The sequence below is a fragment of the Hemitrygon akajei genome, unplaced genomic scaffold (assembly GCF_048418815.1).
Source record: "Hemitrygon akajei unplaced genomic scaffold, sHemAka1.3 Scf000116, whole genome shotgun sequence".
Taxonomy (NCBI): Eukaryota; Metazoa; Chordata; class Chondrichthyes; order Myliobatiformes; family Dasyatidae; genus Hemitrygon; species Hemitrygon akajei.
This window is the reverse complement of record NW_027332002.1, coordinates 862,894-882,884: the sequence shown is the minus strand read 5'-3', so window position 1 is coordinate 882,884 and position 19,991 is coordinate 862,894. Positions and strand designations below refer to the sequence as shown.

Below are 19,991 nucleotides of genomic sequence, written 5' to 3'. Positions count from 1 at the left end.
ACACTGGGAGATAGAAAATGCGTGCCAAAAGGGCAATGATACTATAGTCATGGGGGACTGTCATGCAGGTGATTAGGAAAATTAGGATGGTGTTGGTTTCAAGAGGAGGAATTCCTAGAATGCCCACAGGATGCTTTTTAGAGCAGCTCGTGGTTGAGCCCACTTGGGGATCAGCTATTCTGGATTGGGTGTTGTAATGATCTGGAAATTCTCAGGGCACTTAAGTTCAAAGAACACTTAGGGGCAAGTGATCTTAATGTGATCAAATTTACCCTGACATAAGAGAAGGAGAAGTTAAAGTCAGATGTGGTATTCAGAGAATTAGAGAGGCTTGAGAGAAAAAATGGTCAACATTGATTTGAGAAGAACGCAGGCAAGGATGAAAACAGAGCAGCAATGGCTGGAATTTCTGGAAGTAATTCGGAAGGCACAGGATATACACAGTGGCATGCTGAAGTTTGGGCACCCCTGGTCAAAATTTCTGTTACTGTGAATAGTTAAGTGAGTAAAAGATGACCTGATTTCCAGAAGGCATAAAGTTAAAGATGACACATCTCTTTAATGGTTTAAGCAAGATTGCTTTTCTTATTTCCATCTTTTACAGTTTCAAAATAACAAAAAAGGAAAAGGGCCAGAAGCAAATGTTTGGGCACTCTCATGGTCAGTACTTAGTAACACCCACTTTAGCGAGTTTTATAGTGTGTAAGTGCTTTCTGTAGCCAGCTAAGTGTCTTTCAATTCGTTTTTGTGAATTTCTGGGTTCAGTTATTAGCAGCAAAACACTGACAGCAGAAATTACAGATCAAAATATTATAAGAGTCACAGAGCCCAGCAGTACCAAAACAGGCCCTTCGGCCCTTCTAGTCAATGCTGACCTGTTTTTTGTTGTTACTGCCTGGTTCCAACTATCTGCCCCAGAGCCTACATACACCTCCCATCCATGTCCTCACTCAAATTTCTCTTTCGTGTCTAAATCGAACCCACATCCAACACTTCCACTGGCAGCTCATTCCACTCTGACCAAACTGTGAGTGAAGAATTCCCCTTCAGGTTCCCCGAAAATAATTCACTTTCACCCTGAACTGATGTACAACGTCAGGGTGAGAGGGCAGACAGTAAGGGCAGGGGGTGGTCAAGTGCGGAGAGGGAAACAGAGCGGAGAATTTATACAATATCTTCCAGAAAAACTAATTGTTTGAACTTACTGGCTGTAACCCTACTATCCATGTCCTGTACGTTCTCAACCTAATTTTTGATCTAGATGACAAGTAGCAATGTTCAAAGTTCAAATTACATTTTATTATCAGTGTACACATTTGTCACCACATACGACCCTGAGACTTTTTTTCCTACAGGAACACTTGGCAAATCTATAGAATAGTAACAGGATGACACAATGAAAGATCAAGTAGAGCATAGAATTCAACAAACTGTGCAAATGCAAATATAATTAAATATCAATGAATAATGAAAGCAATGGGTGTAACCCTGGGGATCCTCACTAGGCTGGGCCTTGAGTCCAATAAACAGCCTCCCACCATCTCTCTCTGCTTCCTACCATCAAGACAACTGTGCATCCAGTGAGCCAGCTCTCCCTGGATCCCATGTGATCTAACTTTCCACAGCAACTTCCCATGCTGAACCTTAGCAGAGGCCTCATTGATGCCCGTATCGGCCTCGATCCTGGGACAGAGGTGTCATAGATCAGAGGGCACAGATTTAAGCAGAGGATGAAGAGGTTTAGAGGGATCTGAGGAAGAGATTTTTCACTCAGAGGGTAGTTGAAATCTGGAACACACTGCCCGAGGTGGTGGTGGAGGCAGGTCCCTTCACAACATTTACAAAGAGGATGAGCATTGAAACTGCTGAGATACAGTCGGGTATGAACCAAGTGCTGATAAATGGGACCAGTGTAGACAGTGAGTGGATGGTCAGAACGGGTATGGCCGGCCAAAAGCCTGTTTCCATACTGCGTGACCCTCTACTCTGGACACACTAAATTAACGATGGTGGCACCACAAGGGATTGATCTCAAAACTCCACACCCCTGTCCAACCTGAAATAAACCAGACTGCACCCCTTTGTCGCCACTGCAAGTATCTGTTTCTCTCAAGGTAACACAGATTGGTCACTTCTGCTGAACTTCAATTGATGAAGTTCCTGTGTCTTCTTCCATTAATATTGAATCCTCACAGCAAAACTAACCCTCTCACTGTGACAGAATCAGTGACTAAATCTGCCCCCAAACACTGTGCTTTCATCCCTGCACATTGTAACTGGAACCATCTCACTGAGGGTCTGATGGAGACACAATGCCTGCCCCTGCTTCTGACATTTTAAATACCCCCAGAATGGTTTTCTGATTCAGTCTGAAGGTGATGGTACATTCAGCTCATCATCAGACCTGACAAACCATGTCTTCCCACAGCTGGTCCCACCTGTTGGTGTGTCCTCTTTCCTCCACCTCCGGGGAAGCTGCATCTCCACACAAACTCCTCACTTGAGTCGACAGTCTGTACCCGTGCCACAGGAAATCACATCACTGTCACTATTCCAGCTGCCACCATCCCGGAAGTGGTACCGCAACTTAAAGGCCGGACCGACAGGCTCTGGGACAGCTTCTTCACCAGGACATCAGACTGATGAACACATGCTGATTTGTGTGTACTCTATATTACATTGTCCGTTTTATTTATTATAAACTATTATAAATTACTATGATTGCACGTTGCACATTTCGATGGAGACATAACGTAAAGATTTTTACTCTTCATGGATGTAAGAAATAAAGTCAATTCAATTCAATTTCTGATTCTGTGTCTGACCTACTCGCTTCTGGGTATCCTCAGTCACCACCTGTGAGATTACACACAAAAAACAATCAAAACGATCTATTAGACAGCTCCCGTACCCCTCCACCCCCGAACATGTTTAAACTCTCTCCTCAGCCCCTTCCCTATTACCTTTCCCATTCAGACTCCCGATGTGCCAGCAGATCTCATAGGAGGTTGTACAAACCCGTGACCTTCTCTGATGTACAATTCAGTGACCTCGTTCCCTATCTGCACTCGCAGCCCATGACGGCTGTCCTAGATTCTGGGGCTCTGTAACACACAATTTTGTAACACGTAATCTTGTTAGCAGCGAGATTGGACAGTCATTAAAATGATTGTTGTTTCCAGAAAGGACACGCGAGCTAAGCTGTTTGATCCAATTCACCAGATCCCCCCTTGTTTACAGCTTAATTCGTCTCGGGACCCGGACCCACACTCCATTCATAATCTCTACCCACACACAGACAGAGCCGTCCCTTCACCCCAAACCCCTCGGAGAACCACAAGGGACTGATCCCACAGCCGGGGCTCGGTGGCAAAGTTAAAACCGGGGCTGAGGAGAGCCTGGAGCCTCCAGTCGAGACAAAACCGCGCTGCCCACTCAGTCAACAACTGGACACAGGACTTTACATCACACAGCACCGGATTCAGTGCTGAAACCCTAATTTAATTTTGTTGTTCCACATCGTACGAAACAAAAGGTGTTTTAAAATTGAAGCGCTCCCCCTGACGTGACGTCACACAGGAGCCCCCACGCGCCTGACGTCACCCACGGTCTCCTCATACCTGCATCTGCTGTCACGAGCACGGTGCCTTACGTCACACACGCGCTGCTGTGCTCGAGCTTTTTCGGTTTAACGGCTGAGCAATTAAGCACGAGCCAACGCCCCCCTCCCCGAACAGTCAACAGAGGAATTGAATTGATTGCAGAGCTGCGCTATTCCCATTGGTGCGAAGTGATGTCAATCACTGGGTACACCCAGTAGTGGAGGCGGACCAGCCGAGAGGGAGTTGAGCCGACTCCTGCTGCAGCTCGAACTGCACGTTAAAGCGGAACAAATATCAAAGAAAATGTCCCGCTTTTTGATTTATATCTATTTCCATCCGAGGAAAGTTGGGGGCGTTTCTGAAGCGTCTCCGGCAGCCGGAGTCTGAGGAGTAGTAGGAGACCACACGATCCATCGCTCGATGCCGCTTCCCCGTGGAGGGATCACGACATAAAAAGTGAGGAGAGGGGGTAATTTATTGAAAGGATGAAGATGGTGTGAGAGGGGGCGGACAGGATGTTTGTCCCGGTGGGGACAGGAGGGGCTCATCTGTGGAAATGTCTGAGCCCACGGCGGTGGCGATCAGAGGGATTCACCACATTGGGGGGCAAACACCGGCAAGCTGTTGCCCTGCAAGCGGGGCCAATGGTCCGGGCAAAGTGACAATTATTTGGGATTTGTTGAGATTGTACCTGGAATATGGTGTAAAATCCCGCTCCCGATACTAACACGGGTTATACAGACTAAAGAACAAACTGCCGGAGTTACTCAGTGGGTCGGGCAGCATCTGTGGAGGGAAATGGACCGTCAACATTTTGGGCCGAGACCCTCCCTCTGGACTGAGAGTGGACGGGAAATATTCAGAGAAAAGAGGTGAGGGGTGGGGATGGGGCAAGAACTGGGGAGTGAGAAGTGGATCCAGCTGAGGGGGGAAGTGGGAAGGTGGAAATAGTGACAGGGGTGGGAGTTGAGTGTTTGGCGAAACACGGGGCTACAGAAGATGGAAATGAATTCCATATAGGATTAGCAAAGTTTTTAGAGAGTATTTGTTATAGAGAGTGCAATGAAGATTCACCAGACTGATCCCTGGAGTGGTGGGTCATCATATGGAGAAAGATCAAATGTGATAACCCTTTCATTTAGAGAATCGAGGACTGAGAGGTGAACACATTGAAATGCACAACATCATTACCGGTTGCACCAGGGATCCCAGTCTCTGAAAAAGTGGGTGGACTGTCTGGGACTGAGATGAGGGGAAATGTCTCCACTCCGCGGGTTGTGAATGTCTGTAAATCCCCACCACAGAGGGCGGTGAATACTTGGTGACTGTCCTCACATAAAACAGAGGCTGGCAGATGTGTGGAGACCGAAGGGATCGAGGAAATGAGGATCGGGGAGGAACATCTGTCTGAGATGGGAGAGCAGCCGTCATCTTGTTGATGGTTAGAGGGGCTGAAAGTCCCACCTGTTTCTCACTTGATGTTTCAATGTTCCTGTCCAGTGAGGCCAGAGGAATGTGAACAGAAATTAGTGTTTATAAACATAGATTGATTTAAATGAAACCTGCACATTCCCTGTGTGGTCTGAATTTTGTGTTTGACCGGGATGGAAATCGAAACTCTAACTCCGAGAACTCTGTGACCTGGCAGTGGAGGGAAAGGGATCGGGGAAGATATGGAGGGGAAAAGCTAAATACGTATCCGGTGTACGTATGAAAATAGGATAGGGAAATAATGAAATGATGTGGGAAATGTGGCGGTGGATTGGGCAGCGTGTGAGGAGAGGAGCAGAGACTCCGGGTCACGTGGGAGACCCAAAGTCACGTGACCATGTTTCACCGCGGATCCGCAGCACATTTGGGTTTGTTTCTGAGGCCCCGCCCACTGCGATTACAGATCGCGCATGCTCCGTTGTTCTTTCGTTCTTTGTGGAAGCGGGTCGGCCGAGCGATTGGGATCGGGAGGGGTCCTCCACCCCTAGGGCGGGGAGCCAGGAATGGATTATTCTCTGCGGGGCAACACCAACAATTTCCCTTCGGTGAGTACTGAAGCCGGTCCCGAGCGGGGAGGTCTGACGTCGGGCAGTGAGTTAAACTCAAACAAGAGAAAATCTGCAGATGCTGGAAATGCGAGCAACGCGCACAAAATGCTGGAGGAACTCAGCAGTCCCGGTAACAGCTAGGAAAAGAGTACAGTCAACGTTACCGGCCGAAACCCTTCGGCGGGACTGGAGAATAAAAGATGGTGGGTGGGGGGCGGACAGAAACACAAGGCGATCGGTGAAACCTGAAGGGGGAGGGGATGAACTTTCCCGAACTGGCGGCCTCGCCTCGCTTCCTTAACAGAATCTGCCGGGGTCGGTCCGGGTTGTGAGACCTTCACACCGAACCGTCTGAGATGAGCCGCCGCTCAGCGCCTGTTGCTCTGGTCCTGTTAGCAGGATGACGTTAAACGTATTTCTATCTCTTTACTGACGGAGAATTGTATAACTTATGTTCCGTGTTATCTGAATGTACTTGCCTGTGATGCTACTACAAGTCAGTGTTTCTCCGTACTTGTGCACTTGACAACAAATTCAGCAGGACCTGAGAAATCTCAGTGAGATTTGATCAGTGATGATCATCTCGGCAGCTCGGTAGGTCGAATGTATGAGACAGTACACTGTTAAATGCAAAACCCTGAACAGTGTTGATGATCAGAGGGATCTCAGACTCCAAGTTCATCGCTCCCTGAAAGAGACTGCACAGATTGATCGGGTGGTTAAGAAGGCAAATGGCATGATTGTCTTTCTTAGTTGAAGCATTGAGTTCAAAAGTCGGGAAGTTGTGTTGCAGCTTTATAAAACTAGTTAGACCACATCTGGAGTGTTTCTGACAGTTCTGGTCGCCCTCATTCTCGGAAGGATGTCGGGGCTTTAGAGAAGGTGCAGAAGAGGTTTACCAGGATATTCCATGGATTAGAGGGCGTGAGCTATAATGAGAAGCTGGACAAAATTGTGTTGTTTTCTCCGGAGCTGTGCTGGCTGGAGTGAGACTGGATAGACGTTTATAAGATTACCAGAGGATTAGAAAGGCAGTGTCCATTATTAAGGACCTCCAGCACCCAGGGTTTGCCCTTTTCTCAATGTTAGTATCAGATAGAGAGGTACAGAAGCTTGAAGGCACACACTCAGTGATTCAGGAACTGTTTCTTCTCCTCTGCCATCCGATTGCTAAATGGACGTTGAACCCCTAAACACTACCTCACTTTTAAAATATATAGTTTTTCTGTTTCTTGCACGATTTTAAATCTATTCACAGAAACATAGAAAACCTACAGCACAATACAGTCACTTTGGCCCACAAAGTTGTGCCGACATGTCCCGACCTTAGAAATTTCTAAGGTTATCCATAACCCTCTAGTTTTCTAAGCTGGTTTTTCTCTTTTTTTTTCTCAGATGTCTCCAGGTACCTATCCAAAAGTCTCTTAAAAGACCCTATCGTATCCGCCTCCACCACCATTGCCAGCAGTCCATTCCACACACTCACCACTCTCTGAATAAAAGACTTGTCCCTGACATCCTTCTGTACCTATTCCCCAGCACCTTAAACCTGTGCCCTCTTGTGGCAACAATTTCAGCCCCAGGTAAAAGCCCCTGACTATCCACACGATCAATACCACTCATTACCTTATGCACTTCTGTCAGGTCACCTCTCATCCTCTGTCACTCCAAGGAGAAAAGGTCGAGTTCACTCAACATTTTTCCACCAGGCATGCTCCCCAATCCAGGCAACATCCTTGTAAATCTCCTCTGCACCCTTTCTAAGGCTTCCACATCATTCCTGTAGTGAGGCGACCAGAACTGAGCACAGTGGTGTGTATCAAGGGTCCTATATAGTTGCGACTTTACCTCTCATCTCCTGAATTCAATCCCACGATTGATGAAGGTCGATACACTGATATACCGCCTTAACCAAAGTGACAATCTGCATAGCAGCTTTGAGTGTCCTATGGACTCAGACCCCAAGATCCCTCTGATCCTCCGCACTGCCAAGTCTTACCATTAATGCTATATTCTGCCATCATGCTTGACTTTACAAAATGAATCACTTTAAACTTAACTGGGTTGAACTCTATTTGCCAGTTCTCAGCCCAGCTGTAACCTCTGACAGCCCTCAACACTATCCACAACACCCCCAACCTTTATGTCGTCAGCAGATTTACTAACCATCCCCCACTTCCTCATCTAGGTCATTTATAAACATCACGATGAGCAAGTGTCCCAGATACTGTAACTGATTTAGTTACTTATTTTTATTGTTTCATTTTGTTTTCTTCTGTTCTGTATTATGCATTGCTTTGAACTGCTTCTGCAAAGTTAACACATTTCATGACACATGCCGGTGATAATAAACCTGATTCTGATTTTGAGAGGCACATTCAGAGAGTTCAAAGGTAATCTACTGTAAACAGAGTACAATTTATCCGTAAATGTTTGAAAATGATTTTTTTTTCTGTGAACTTCTCTCACCGAATCACCTACTGCAAGTTCTAATCTGTGATTAAGACAGTGCCAAATCGTCACATCAGGGTAATGTTCCTTGAGAATTGTAGCAACACCAGATTTGACACTATGCATTACGCTCACTCCGTCACTAGCAAAAGCTACAAGGTTCAGTTTCAAGTAAGAGTCATCAAACCCATGGTTATTGAGACAGTTCAATAGATGATTAGCAATAGTTACAGCTTTCTGATCAGGCAATTCAATTAGATCTAAAAACATAAAATGGGGATCACCTGCCTTATCACTTTCACATTTCAAACCACCTGCCTTATCACTTTCACATTTCAAATAATCTATTAGGGTGGTCTTAATGCTTGTTGATTCATCCATGAGAACAGAAAATTTGACATTTATCTGCTTGATATACTGGCAAATTTTCTTTTTCATGTTAATGGCCACAGTTAAAATGCAGAAGTTTACACACATTGTAGCCAATTACATTTAAACTCAGTTTTTCACAATTCCTGACATTTAATCCTAGAAAACATTCCCTGTATTAGGTCAGTTAGGATCACTATTTTAAGAATGTGAAATGTCATAATAATAGTAGAGGGTGTAAAAGAGGTTTACAGGATAATCTCTAGATTAGAGTACATGAGCTATAACGAGAGGTTGGACAAACTTGTGTTGTTTTCTCCAGAGCAGCGCAGGCTGTGGTGAGACTGGATGGACGTTAATAATATTATGAGAGGAATAGATAGAGTAGACAGATGTTATGCTTTTCTTGGGGGTTGAAATGTCTGATACATTTAATGTGAGAGGAGATGTGAGGGGCAACTTTGTTTCTTTCCACAGAGCTGTGGGTAGCTGGAGTGCTCTGTCAGGGGTGATGGTAGACGTGATCCCATTTCCCCTCCCATTTAATCGCAGATGTAACAATCTCTTTGCGCATGATCACTGTCACCGGATGGGTGGTGTTTTCCTTTCTGGTCAGTGCTGAAGTAGATTATTTTACGGGATCGGGAAAGTGTCCTCGCCTCCTGGGTCGGGATCACTGTCTGTGGGCCGAAGATATCAATTTCCCATCGGTGAGTGTTGAGACCGATCCGGAGCGAGGAGATCTGTTGTTGGCTGTGAGCCCCGAACTGAGGGCCAATTACTCATTTAGTACCCAGTTACCCGGGCTCGTCAAAAATGTATAGACTTCTCTTCATTTGCATTCAGTGATCCAAACCAGGAGTCCGGGCTGTCTATTTCTGCAGAATTGAAAAGGAAGTCCCGCCAGCAGGTCACTTGAGGCTTTTTACCGCAGATCTGGCCTGCCCTCTGTTTTGTGATGCAAGATCACGTGGTGTGTTCGTACAGTCCCCGGATGGGTGGTGATGCTTCCTCTGTGTTGTGTTGGGACATCTGATGTTGGCCACTGAGTCCCATTAACTTCCCTCAACTGGCCTCGCTTCCTTCAGCTTTATGGCTGTTGTTTCTCCCCAATTGTGGTGGGTGAGAAAGAAGAACGTCCCAGGTTGTGGGGATCTTTGATTTCACTGCCTGCTTTACCGAGGGACTGGGAGGCCTAGGGGGGAGAATGGTTTCTGTGATGTGCTGATCTGTATCCAAAGGTCTCTGCAGTTCCTCGCAGTCACGGGCAGAGCAGTTACCATGCAAAACTTGAACTGTTCAGATGGGAAAATTTCTATGGTGTGTTGATAAAAATGTGGTGAGGGTCAAAGTATATGTGGCAAAGTTCTTGTTGTTTGTTCTAACTTTGTCATTTTAGAATCTTTCATACGGTAGTGTATGCTGTTAATTCAGTATCTGTGTATTGATCACTGATTGTCCTTGATCCCTTCTCCCACCTGGTTCCATCTGCTCATTCCCTGCCTATCTTGTTCAACCTCTGTCCAGTCTCCTCACTCCTGCTTCAGTGATATACATCAACCATCTGGGTCAACCTCAGTCCACCCTGTGTCCCACCTCCGAAATGTTATATATCAGCAATCATTCTTTTAACCTTTGTCTTCATTGTGAAGTGTTCTTTTGCACCTTTGGCCTCGCTGAGTTATTTCCAGAATCGGTTTTTGTTAGCTGGAATGCCAGAGGGTCATCAGGTACCAGTTGTGTTGTGCATTGGTGTGGAGGTGCTAGTTTTTGAATAATGACTGGCTGACACATTATAGCGTTTTACTGGCAGCAAGGAGTACTGGGAGAGTTGGTGCTTGGGCTATAATCCTGCGATCGGCATTCCAGGCATATGGAACTGTTGGTGTTTTGGCTTTGACTTTGGTTAGTGCTTCTACAGATGGGGCTGGATGCTCGTCCTTCTGCAATGAAGAAGATATCTCGAGAAGCTGGACATTGGTTGTGAGGAAATCCCGGATTGCACTACCCAGTCTGAGATGTGCTGACAATGTGTGAGACTCTCAGGGTGGGTAAGTGGCAGGTTCAGCTGTGTGACTCTGTGAGGTTGGATATCACAGTTTTAGCTCCAAGTAAAATGCCCTTGGGGATCAAGCTGTCAGGCAGTGGGAATCAAACAGAAACTCAAGATACTGGGCATCTGTACTAAAAACTGAAAATGTTTGAAGCCATTCTCATGAAACGTTATTAACCTGAATTGCAAGGATTGTTCCTCTCCCTACAGCTGTTCCTTACCTGCTGAGTGTTTCTGGTAATTCCAGCTTTTTATTACATTCACCCTGGAATGGTTTATATTTCCTGAAATGGACCTCTTTGAACCTGGAAACAGAAATGGCTCATTCTGTGATGGTAGAAGAGTGAAGAAAGCACAATTTTGCCTGCAAATTACCCTGGTACCAATTTGTCTCTTATTCCTGGAAATGTGTGCAGTACAGTTGTTGCTAACAAGGTTTGCAAGAATAATATCAGCAATGATTGACTTTATGTATGAGGAGCACTTGATGGTTCTGGACTTGTGTTCAATAGAGTTCAGAGGGATGGTGGGGGTGGTGGAGGGATGTATGGTTAAGTAAACCTACCGAATGCTGAAAAGCCTGGATACAGTGGACATGGAGAGGATGTTTCCATTAGACAGAGAATCTGTGATCTGACAGCACAGTCTCGGAAAAAAGATGTTTCTCTTTAAAACTGAGATGTGAAAAAATATTTGCCCAAAGGATGTCTGATCTGTGGAATTTGTTGCCGCAGAGGATGGTTGAGGTTGCCATTTGGGTATGTTTATGAGAGAGATTAATATATTGATGATTGCTAAGTCACTTTAGGGTCACAGTGGGAAGGCAGGAATATGGTGTTTGAATAAAAATCAGCCATGGTTGAGTGGTGGGGCAGACCAGATGGATTGAATCAACTAATTCTGTTCCTGTGTCTTATGTCTTACCATGACTGAACGATGACTCCTTCCTATCCCATATCGTTTTGTGACGTGTGAGGGACAATAAAAGATTGTTCACTGAGATCATTATATCTGCCGTCAATGTTTACATTTCAGTGAGTTTTGCTCTTAGTAACATTAAGCAGAAATGTTTGGTTCTTTTTATTGTTATTGTGCTTCATTATCTTTCATGTTAAAGTTAGACCTGGGGTGAGAGATTTATTGGAAGAAAAACCCCAACTGGAAGGAAACCACGACTGAAGACGAGGGAACAGCAAGAAGTGAACCAGCCCGAGGATTGAGAGCATCAACTGGAGAGAACCCATCTGACTCGGAGATTCCAGTGATTCATTCAGGAGAAAGTTTGGTGAGTCTCATTTACTCAATCACTGGTCATTTAGACAGTACATACCTGTACAAGGGAAGGTAGGGAATAGTTGGAGTGAGACTGAATGTGCCCAGCAGAACCAGTTATGCCTCTGTCAGACACAGTTGCAATCACTCCAGGTCTAGTAATGTGCTTCCAGCAGCTCAGTCCTTTAAAGCCACTCCCATTCTGTGGAAGTCGAATCTGGAAAAAGTCACTCAGAGACCGTATAAATACAAACTCTTTACTCCAATCACCCAGGCCTTACTCAGTTAGTTGCTCAAACAGGAACAGTCTATGACTATTGCTGCCCAATCCACTAACTGACTAACAATTCCCCTTACAGCACAGATATATCCGTCCAGGTACTCCCCACACAAGACAGGCTGGAGCCAAAGTTATTTACTACGTGACAGCCCCTGAAGACAATTTACAAAATAGTCATAATGGCATACACACACAGACCAGACTGCAGCTGTCCTATCTGTACGCATGAGTGCACAAGGAGATAAGCATCTTGAAGCCCTATCTATCTTCCCTCAAGAAGAAATACGGCTCAGCATGGCTTAGCACATCTGTTGATCATCAGCAGTTTCTTTCAGAAAAACAGGCTGCTCTTGTTTAACAAAGTGTTAACCCTTTTACATACATTATCATTCCTTCCTTTTGATCATTATGTACAACTATTGGGCCATAATGCAATATCATGCCCGACATATTACCTAACAGGTCTTCAACCCTTCGGTGAACCCATGTAAATCCTACCCTACTTTCTGGATGCTGTCAATCTCCTTGGCAGTGTGCTCGGAGAGGGATGTAATGTTAATGGACTCATCAGGGATATAAGTGCAGCATTCTATGTCACTAATAGCACAGGTTCCCCCTTTCTCAGTGAGGATAAGATCTAAAGCCAAATGATTCTGTAGGACTGTTTGCTGGATTGCACTCATTTCAGTGGATATTTCTGTTACTTGGGCCTGCGTTTCTGTCAGAGCCTCTGCAGTATTGTGTCCGGCTACTCAAGTGCTGTAGCCAAATTGATTATCTCTGGTGAATTCCTGGCTACTCCATAGGAGAGAAAAGTGATCATCCAAAATCACTCAGTCTCAGTTATTCCTCTCCGCTGCTGGGCACCTGCAAGTATGGCCAGGATGCATGTTTCCCAGTCTAGGAAGTTGTGTTTGGTGGGGGCCTGAGGTACCATCCCTCAGAACACTGACAGCCACAGTCATCTCTGACTGGACCACAGTTCCTCACCTCACTTCCACGGGTGTTATTTGAGAAAGCCCAGGCTGAGAGTTCCTCACTGTGGTTGAGTGGGATTACTGTCATTGGAATCATAGTTTTTCCATGCTGTGGAATTTTGACACAAACCCAACAGGTTCTACATTTTTGGCATAGGTGGGGCAGAGTGACAGAAAAATGTTAATGTGGGGGCCCCTGGATGCTGGGGTGAGCCCTCTCAAAGACAAACACAAACACCACAATCAACCAATACATTTTCCTTTAGTCCGAGAGAGTCCTTCTACTCAATTCCTTCAGTAGCACATTTGTAGTCTGTTTGATGTATCCACTGAGATTGCTCTTCGTGGAGTGGTCAGTAACACCTGATATGGTTGCTCCACCGAGATCCGAGTTTCCCACAATCCCAGTTCTTGATCAGGACAATATTGCCAGGTCCTATGGTGGGATAGTCACTCCTCTGTGCGGGGTAGTTCTCTTCCTTGTAAGCCTGTTGTACCTGTGAATGTAATGCTTGGAGAATTTTGGTTGGTTGGCATATATATTTCCCCATCACTTCCCCTAGGGTATGCAAATCCAATTTTGCTGGTAGACTTTCTGGGAGCAATGGTACACAAGTCCCCAGGGTGTCCTCATGGGCCATCCATACATGATTTCAGCTGGTGACAGCCCTCTTTTCCCCTGTGGGGTAACCCTCATGTAGAATAGGCTAGCAATACGACCTTCAACTGAGTGAGTCCAGTCTCCGCTGTTGGTTTGGCTAATTTACTCTTCAAAGTGCCATTGACTTTCCACTAAGCCAGCGGCCCATGGGTGGTGTACACAGTGGAATTGTTGCTTGATAGCTAGGTTGTTACATATCTCTTCATTTATTTTCACCACAAAGCGTGGGCCATTGTCAGAGCTCAGCATCTGTGGCAGGCCGTACCTGGGAGTTATTTCCCGTAATAATACCTTATCAACAGTCATAGCAGTATTACTGGTAGTTGGAATAGCTTCAATCCATCTACTGAACACATCTATAATAACTAAGCAGTATCTATAGCAATTTACTCTAGACAATTCAATAAAATCAACTTGTAGACACGAAAAAGGTCCACCTGTCAAGGGAGTCATACCCGGTGTGCAGGGTACAGTTTACCGACCATTCCCTCCTTTCCCAGATGCGTACAGTAATGTATATTACAAATCAGTATTGGTGAAAACTGTGTAGGAACACAAACCTGTCCCGCTGGGGTGATCCAGAAACCTCGGTCGGGGTCTTTCTGGCACCCCACCTGGAACTACAGCTTGCACTCCTCCTCAGAGGCGTCCCCCTGAAAAGTACGTACCTCCCACATGTCTGGCAAACCCGTTCTGCTTAAGTCACGGAAGGTTGCTTGACTGGAATCCCTGTTTCGTCAAGGTGTAAGCGAGGAACCCTAGGCTCTTTGGCTTGAACCCAAGGCAAACCCTCACGGTGGTATGGGGAACCACCAGTCCTCTCTGTCGCCAAAGGAAATCTGGAACTTTGGCCAGAAATTCACTGCCCTCTCTTCCTTTAGCCTCTCCAATCACCGTGACTGGGAACTAATGGTCCTCGAGGGGTGCATAGTATTGGCTTAACTTAGTTGAGCACCCCATAGGGTCGTAGCACAGAGTCACATGATAGTTGGCCGCTGCCAGAAGGGGTTCAAAAGCAGTGGAGTCCAGATTAAGTGCCACCATTGGGTGGTCAGAAACTGGGGAAGATGTCTGGTGGTGACTGAAATGAAACGTCACACTGGTTCCCCCGGAATTCCATCTGCAGAACCCAGACGGACTGATTGTGGCGTCTGATGGCTGAAATACCTTTTCTACTATTATTTCCTGATTGAGAGTGTTTGTGATTGCCCCCACATCAATCAGAAACAGAATTGGAATTCCCGCAACCTGCAATATTACATTAAGCTCTTCCTGAGAGGTGGTAATCATGGTAGGAAGCATCCTTGCTCGTCAATTTCTAAACAGGTCGTTGTCCCCACCTGTCCCTTGGTAGGTTTTTGTTCCCATTTCTGATCCCCAGATATAACCCGCGTCCTTCTTCCTGCTGAACATATTCACTTTTAGTATTAGTTCCCTTCAGGGTTGATCAGGATTCGAAAGCCCGGTCACAATAATATGTCAAAGCTCGTCACATTCGATTTCGGTCATTGTCAGGCCAATCCATATAATTTGTTTTAATCATGTTGGCTAACCTAGTTGGTAAGCATTGGAGGAGTAAGTCATTAAACCTGGGGTAAAGATTCCCATCTTTAAAGGCATGGTCTCCTACAGAAGGGCTACAGCAGGCCTCAAATCTCTCCCAATAGTCTGGTCTCAATTTCCCAGGCTTTGGTTTGCATTCAAGTACTTTAGTGATGTTTACAGGTTGCTGGAGAGCCCTTTCCAAGGCTTGAATAATCTGGTCTGTCTGTTCATTCTCATTATGGTTTCCCGCCTGTAACTCCTGACAGGTTTGGTATCTCAATTCTGCTTTCCATTTCCACTCCTCAGCAGCTGAGAGAATCGTGCAGCAGAGACCGAATAAATCTTGTGGGGTGACATTAAACATTTGTATAGTACTGCGGACACACTGAGCAAACTGTGCTGGTTTTTCTTTTCTATCTGGGACCTGATTCATGATCATTATCAGTTCTGGAGGCTTCCAGGGTGCATACACAGGAATCACTGAGGGCTGTCCCTCCTCCTGCTCATGGATTGGGCAGCATTCAGGTGGGCAATTGTCTTTGTGGAGCCATTAACTGGGGTTTTATTGGATTCTTCCCTCCCTGTCTCAGAATAATTCTCGGTATTCGCTTTCTGGATCTCAGGGTATAGGGACCTCCCATTCCCTGCCACCGCTGTCTTACGCGAGCCGTCTCTGTCTCTGAGGTGGGTGGTGGGGGGGGGATACGGTGGGTGCCCATTCCTCATCACAGTTACTGTCCTCAAACAGGGTTGGTATGCCAGACATAGGTTTGGGATCCCTTGTTTCCCTATCAGTTCGAACTTCAGAGTGAAGTTCCTGCCCTTCTCTCCTATCTAGGCCGGCCTTGGTTTGATTACATTGTTTTTCCTGCTCTCGTTTGTGGCTCCCATCCAGCCATTCACGTTCCGCTGTTAGCGTCTCCCAACCTTTGGCGTTCCTTCTGCAGTACATAATTGTATCCCTTTCTCACATGCATTATTCCTCCAACTTGCTAATAATATATTGTTCCACTTTACTTCTGCCTTTTTCTTCAAATCCCTTTTCAACAATTTCCACTTCTTTCCACATTTCTTTCTCCATATCAAATTTACTGCTTGTTTTCATGAGGTAATATCCCTGGTTCCTCCCCAGTGGCCACATTTTGTTCCCCAATTTCTTATTCAGCGCTTCACTCAACATTCGCAAATCTTTTTCCTTGTCTGGAAAACTGTCACTCATATTGTGTAGGGCTGCTCCTGGCCCATTCAAAGCAATCGACGGCAATTGACCCATGTTCTCCAAGTAATATACCCTGCTGGTACCCCCTGCCCACATAATAAATTTACCCAGCACATCTGCCTCCAGCCCACTTAGTAAAAATTTGCCTACCTTATACAAGTCTCCCGACAGATTCTTTCTCGATCTCATCAAGGTATGCGAACAGCCTTGGGCGAGGGACCGTACCTCCAAAGGAACTAACGGAAAACGACAAAAGATAAAATATCTATTGGGCGCCCAGTCAGTCTCCACAGTCCCCAAAGTGGTCCAGCTGCTTACTCAGCCCGTCTGCTTGGCACTCCCTATATTGGGATCCTGTTGGTGACGCTAAATGTTAAAGTTGAATCTGAATAAAACTTGGGAGACCAGCTTCTTATCATCACCGAGAGAACAGCTATCATCACCACAGTTTATTGTGCATTCTCCTGTAGGAGTTTGAGACCCAGTTGTCAAAGGGAAGGCACGTAAGCACTGCCACCTTCTGACAAGTGGACTGACTCAGTCAGGTTACAGCCATATATTTATACATAGTAAACCCCAGACATTACTATTGCAGGATGTTATTTGAACTGGTACGCCCACTAAGTCTGTTGGTGCAAAACTTTATTACGCAGATAAGAGCGTTCTCTAAATTAAGGTTTTAATTACAGATGGATGTACTGTCCAGTCATCAGTTATTCCCTTTGCAAGGCCCTGACTTAATTACAGACAGATGTTGATCCCTGTCCTTATCGTCAAGCCCTCCTCCCTTTACTCAAACGAGGGTACAATGTATAATGTTATCAACTAATGAGGGTACAATGTATAATGTTATCAGCTCTCAGTGAGTCTCTCTGCAAGCTGCAGAGAACCGATAATGAGCCTGTCTTAGCTAACTGTTGAAGACAGTTCAAAAATTCCTTTTCAGTCTCAATTATTCTTATAGCCAGAGGTTACATAGGTTCAAAATGATTTTCTTTTTCTTTATATTCTCAATTCCTCATGAGGGCTCAGCAGAAACATTTATGTCCAATACAGAAACTGGTGTTACCTGCGTATATTGTGGCAAGGCAAATATTGCTGGAGAATTTACAAGTGGGAAGAAGTGGACTGATATTTGGAAATCTGACTTTTAAAGTGTAATTTAGCAAGGAAACCACAGATGGACAATGTCCAAAAGCTCTGGTGATAAAATCCTTTATTGCCCATTACAGGCCTGCTACAGAGGTTGTGTCAGAGTGCAGATGAACTGGATCGAACCATTCGGAGATCGAAGTTCTTATCAACAGTGATTTGCTAGCTGTTAAAATGAATACCTCTGTATATAAAATTCACCGTGCACATGTTGTCACTGGGTTAAAAAAAAAAGCACTGTACAAGATTTATGTGCACACTGGTCATTACAAATTAGAGGGTACATTGGTGGGAAGGTGGGGAGACCTCCAGTGTCCCTGGTGCCCTCGCCTACAAGATGTGCATCCTGCTGCAGTTTGTAAACCTGCACTTTAAGGTGTTGGAACTGGAAATGGATGAATTCCAGATCATCCAGGAGTTGGAGGTGGTGATAGATATGACATGAAGAGAGGTGAGTTACACCCAAGGTGCAGGACACAGGAAACTGGCTGAGAGTCAGTAAGGGAAATGAGGTTAAATAAACATTGCAGAGTACTCTTGTTGCTATCTCGCACAACAGCAGGTGGACCACCTTAGAAACTGTTGGTAGGATTACCTTTCAGAGGAGAGTCAAAGGGATGATCGGGGATTCATTACTTAGGGGAACAGGACAAGAGGGGATTAAATAAATGTGCATTGTGTAATTTATAGGAATTTAAAATAAATAGTTTGTACATAGGACAGTCAATATAACATAAAAATGCATTGTATCAGCATGAATTAATTAGTCTGATGGCCTGGTGGAAGATGATGTCCCAGAGTCAGCTGGTCATTTTGCTATGGTACTGTTCCCTGGATGGGAGCAGCAGGGCAGTTTGTAGTTGTGGTGAATTGGGTCCCCAATATCCTTTGGGCCCTTTTTACACACCTGTCTCTGTAAATGTCCTGAAAAGTGGGAAGTTCACATCTACAGATGTGCTGGGGTGTCCGCACCACTCTCTGCAGGTTCCTGTGATTAAGGGAAGTACAGTTCCCATACCCGGCAGTGATGCAGCCAGTCAGGATGCACTCAATTGTGTTTCTGTAGAAAGTTCTGAGGATTTGGGGCTCCATCCCAAACTTCTTCAACTGTCTGAGGTGAAGGAAATGCTGCTGCGCTCTTTTCACAACACATCTGGTATGTACAGACCATGTGAGATCCTTGGTGATGTTTATGCCGAGGATCTTAAAGCTGTTCACCCTCTTAACCCCAGATCCATTGATGTCAAAAGGGGTTAGCCTGTATCCATTCCTCCTGTCCTCACAATCAGTTCCCTTTTTTTTGTGACAATGAGGGAGAGGTTGTTTTCTTGACGCCAGTCAGATGTTGTTCAGACCACAGATAGAGTCAGCAATCAAATGGTTGAGCATGGTGCGATGAATGTGCTGAGCTGTGTATATCACAATGCAAGAAGCATGGTAGGAAAGCCAGATGTGCTCAGGACAGGGAATTATGATATTGAAATTATGATTATGAAATATGACCATGCCAAGAGACAAAGGTTGATCCAGTAAATTTTAACTTCCGTATATTGACTGGGACTCCCATACTGTAAAAGGACCAGATGGGATAGAGTTTGTCAAATGTGCCCTTAATCAATACATAGAATTCCCAAATTAGAAGTGTGCAACAAGCTATTAGGAAATGATCCAGGGCTGGTGACAGAAATTAGTGATCATAATGCCATGAAATTGAAAATAAAGATGGAAAAAGAGAGGTCTGGACCATGGATTGAGATTCTAAATTGGAGAAAGGTCAATTTTGATGATATCAAAAAGGATCTGACAAGTGTGGTTTGGGACAGGCTGTTTTCTGGCAAAGGAGTACTTGGGAGGCCATCAGAAGTGAAATTTTGAGGGTGTGGAGTTTGTATGTGCCTGTCAAAATAAAAGCTGAAAGGTGACTGGTGCAGGGAACCTTGGTTTTCAAGATATATTGAGGACCCGGATATTTTGTTCCTCTAAATGCCTCAGACTGTTGGGTGCTACTAAGACTCATTAATGACTACAATATCATGATTCCACGCACTGAGCTCATCTGACTTGTTATTTAGTCATCTTCTGTTGGTTTCTAAATGCTTCTCAATAGTTTTTGCTCTTTTGTTTGCCCTCTCTTTGGCTTTTATGTAGGCTTTGACTTCTCATTTTAGCCACAATTTTGTCCTTCTGCCTTTCAAATGCTTCCACTTCTTTGGGATGTATCTATCACTCAGCTCCCGAATTGCTCCCAGAAACTCCAGTCAATTGCTGCTCCATTCTCACTCCTACCTTTTCCAGTCCAAACAAGTTTGTCTAGCTTCTCTGTCATAGAAACATGGAGAAGTTCAGTATGGAAACAGGCTATTTGGCTATT

General features: G+C 45.1%; 1 long non-coding RNA gene across 2 annotated transcripts in view; it reads left to right on the top strand.

The window, feature by feature from the left end:
* The first annotated feature begins 5,524 nt into the window (after positions 1–5,524).
* Positions 5,525–19,991, top strand: part of LOC140723508 (uncharacterized) — a 30,450-nt gene continuing 15,983 nt past the window's right edge. For both annotated transcript variants that reach the window (XR_012097916.1, XR_012097915.1), the window contains exons 1-2: positions 5,525–5,638; positions 11,632–11,799. This is a non-coding gene — a long non-coding RNA (uncharacterized lncRNA). The remainder of the gene's footprint in view (positions 5,639–11,631; positions 11,800–19,991) is intronic.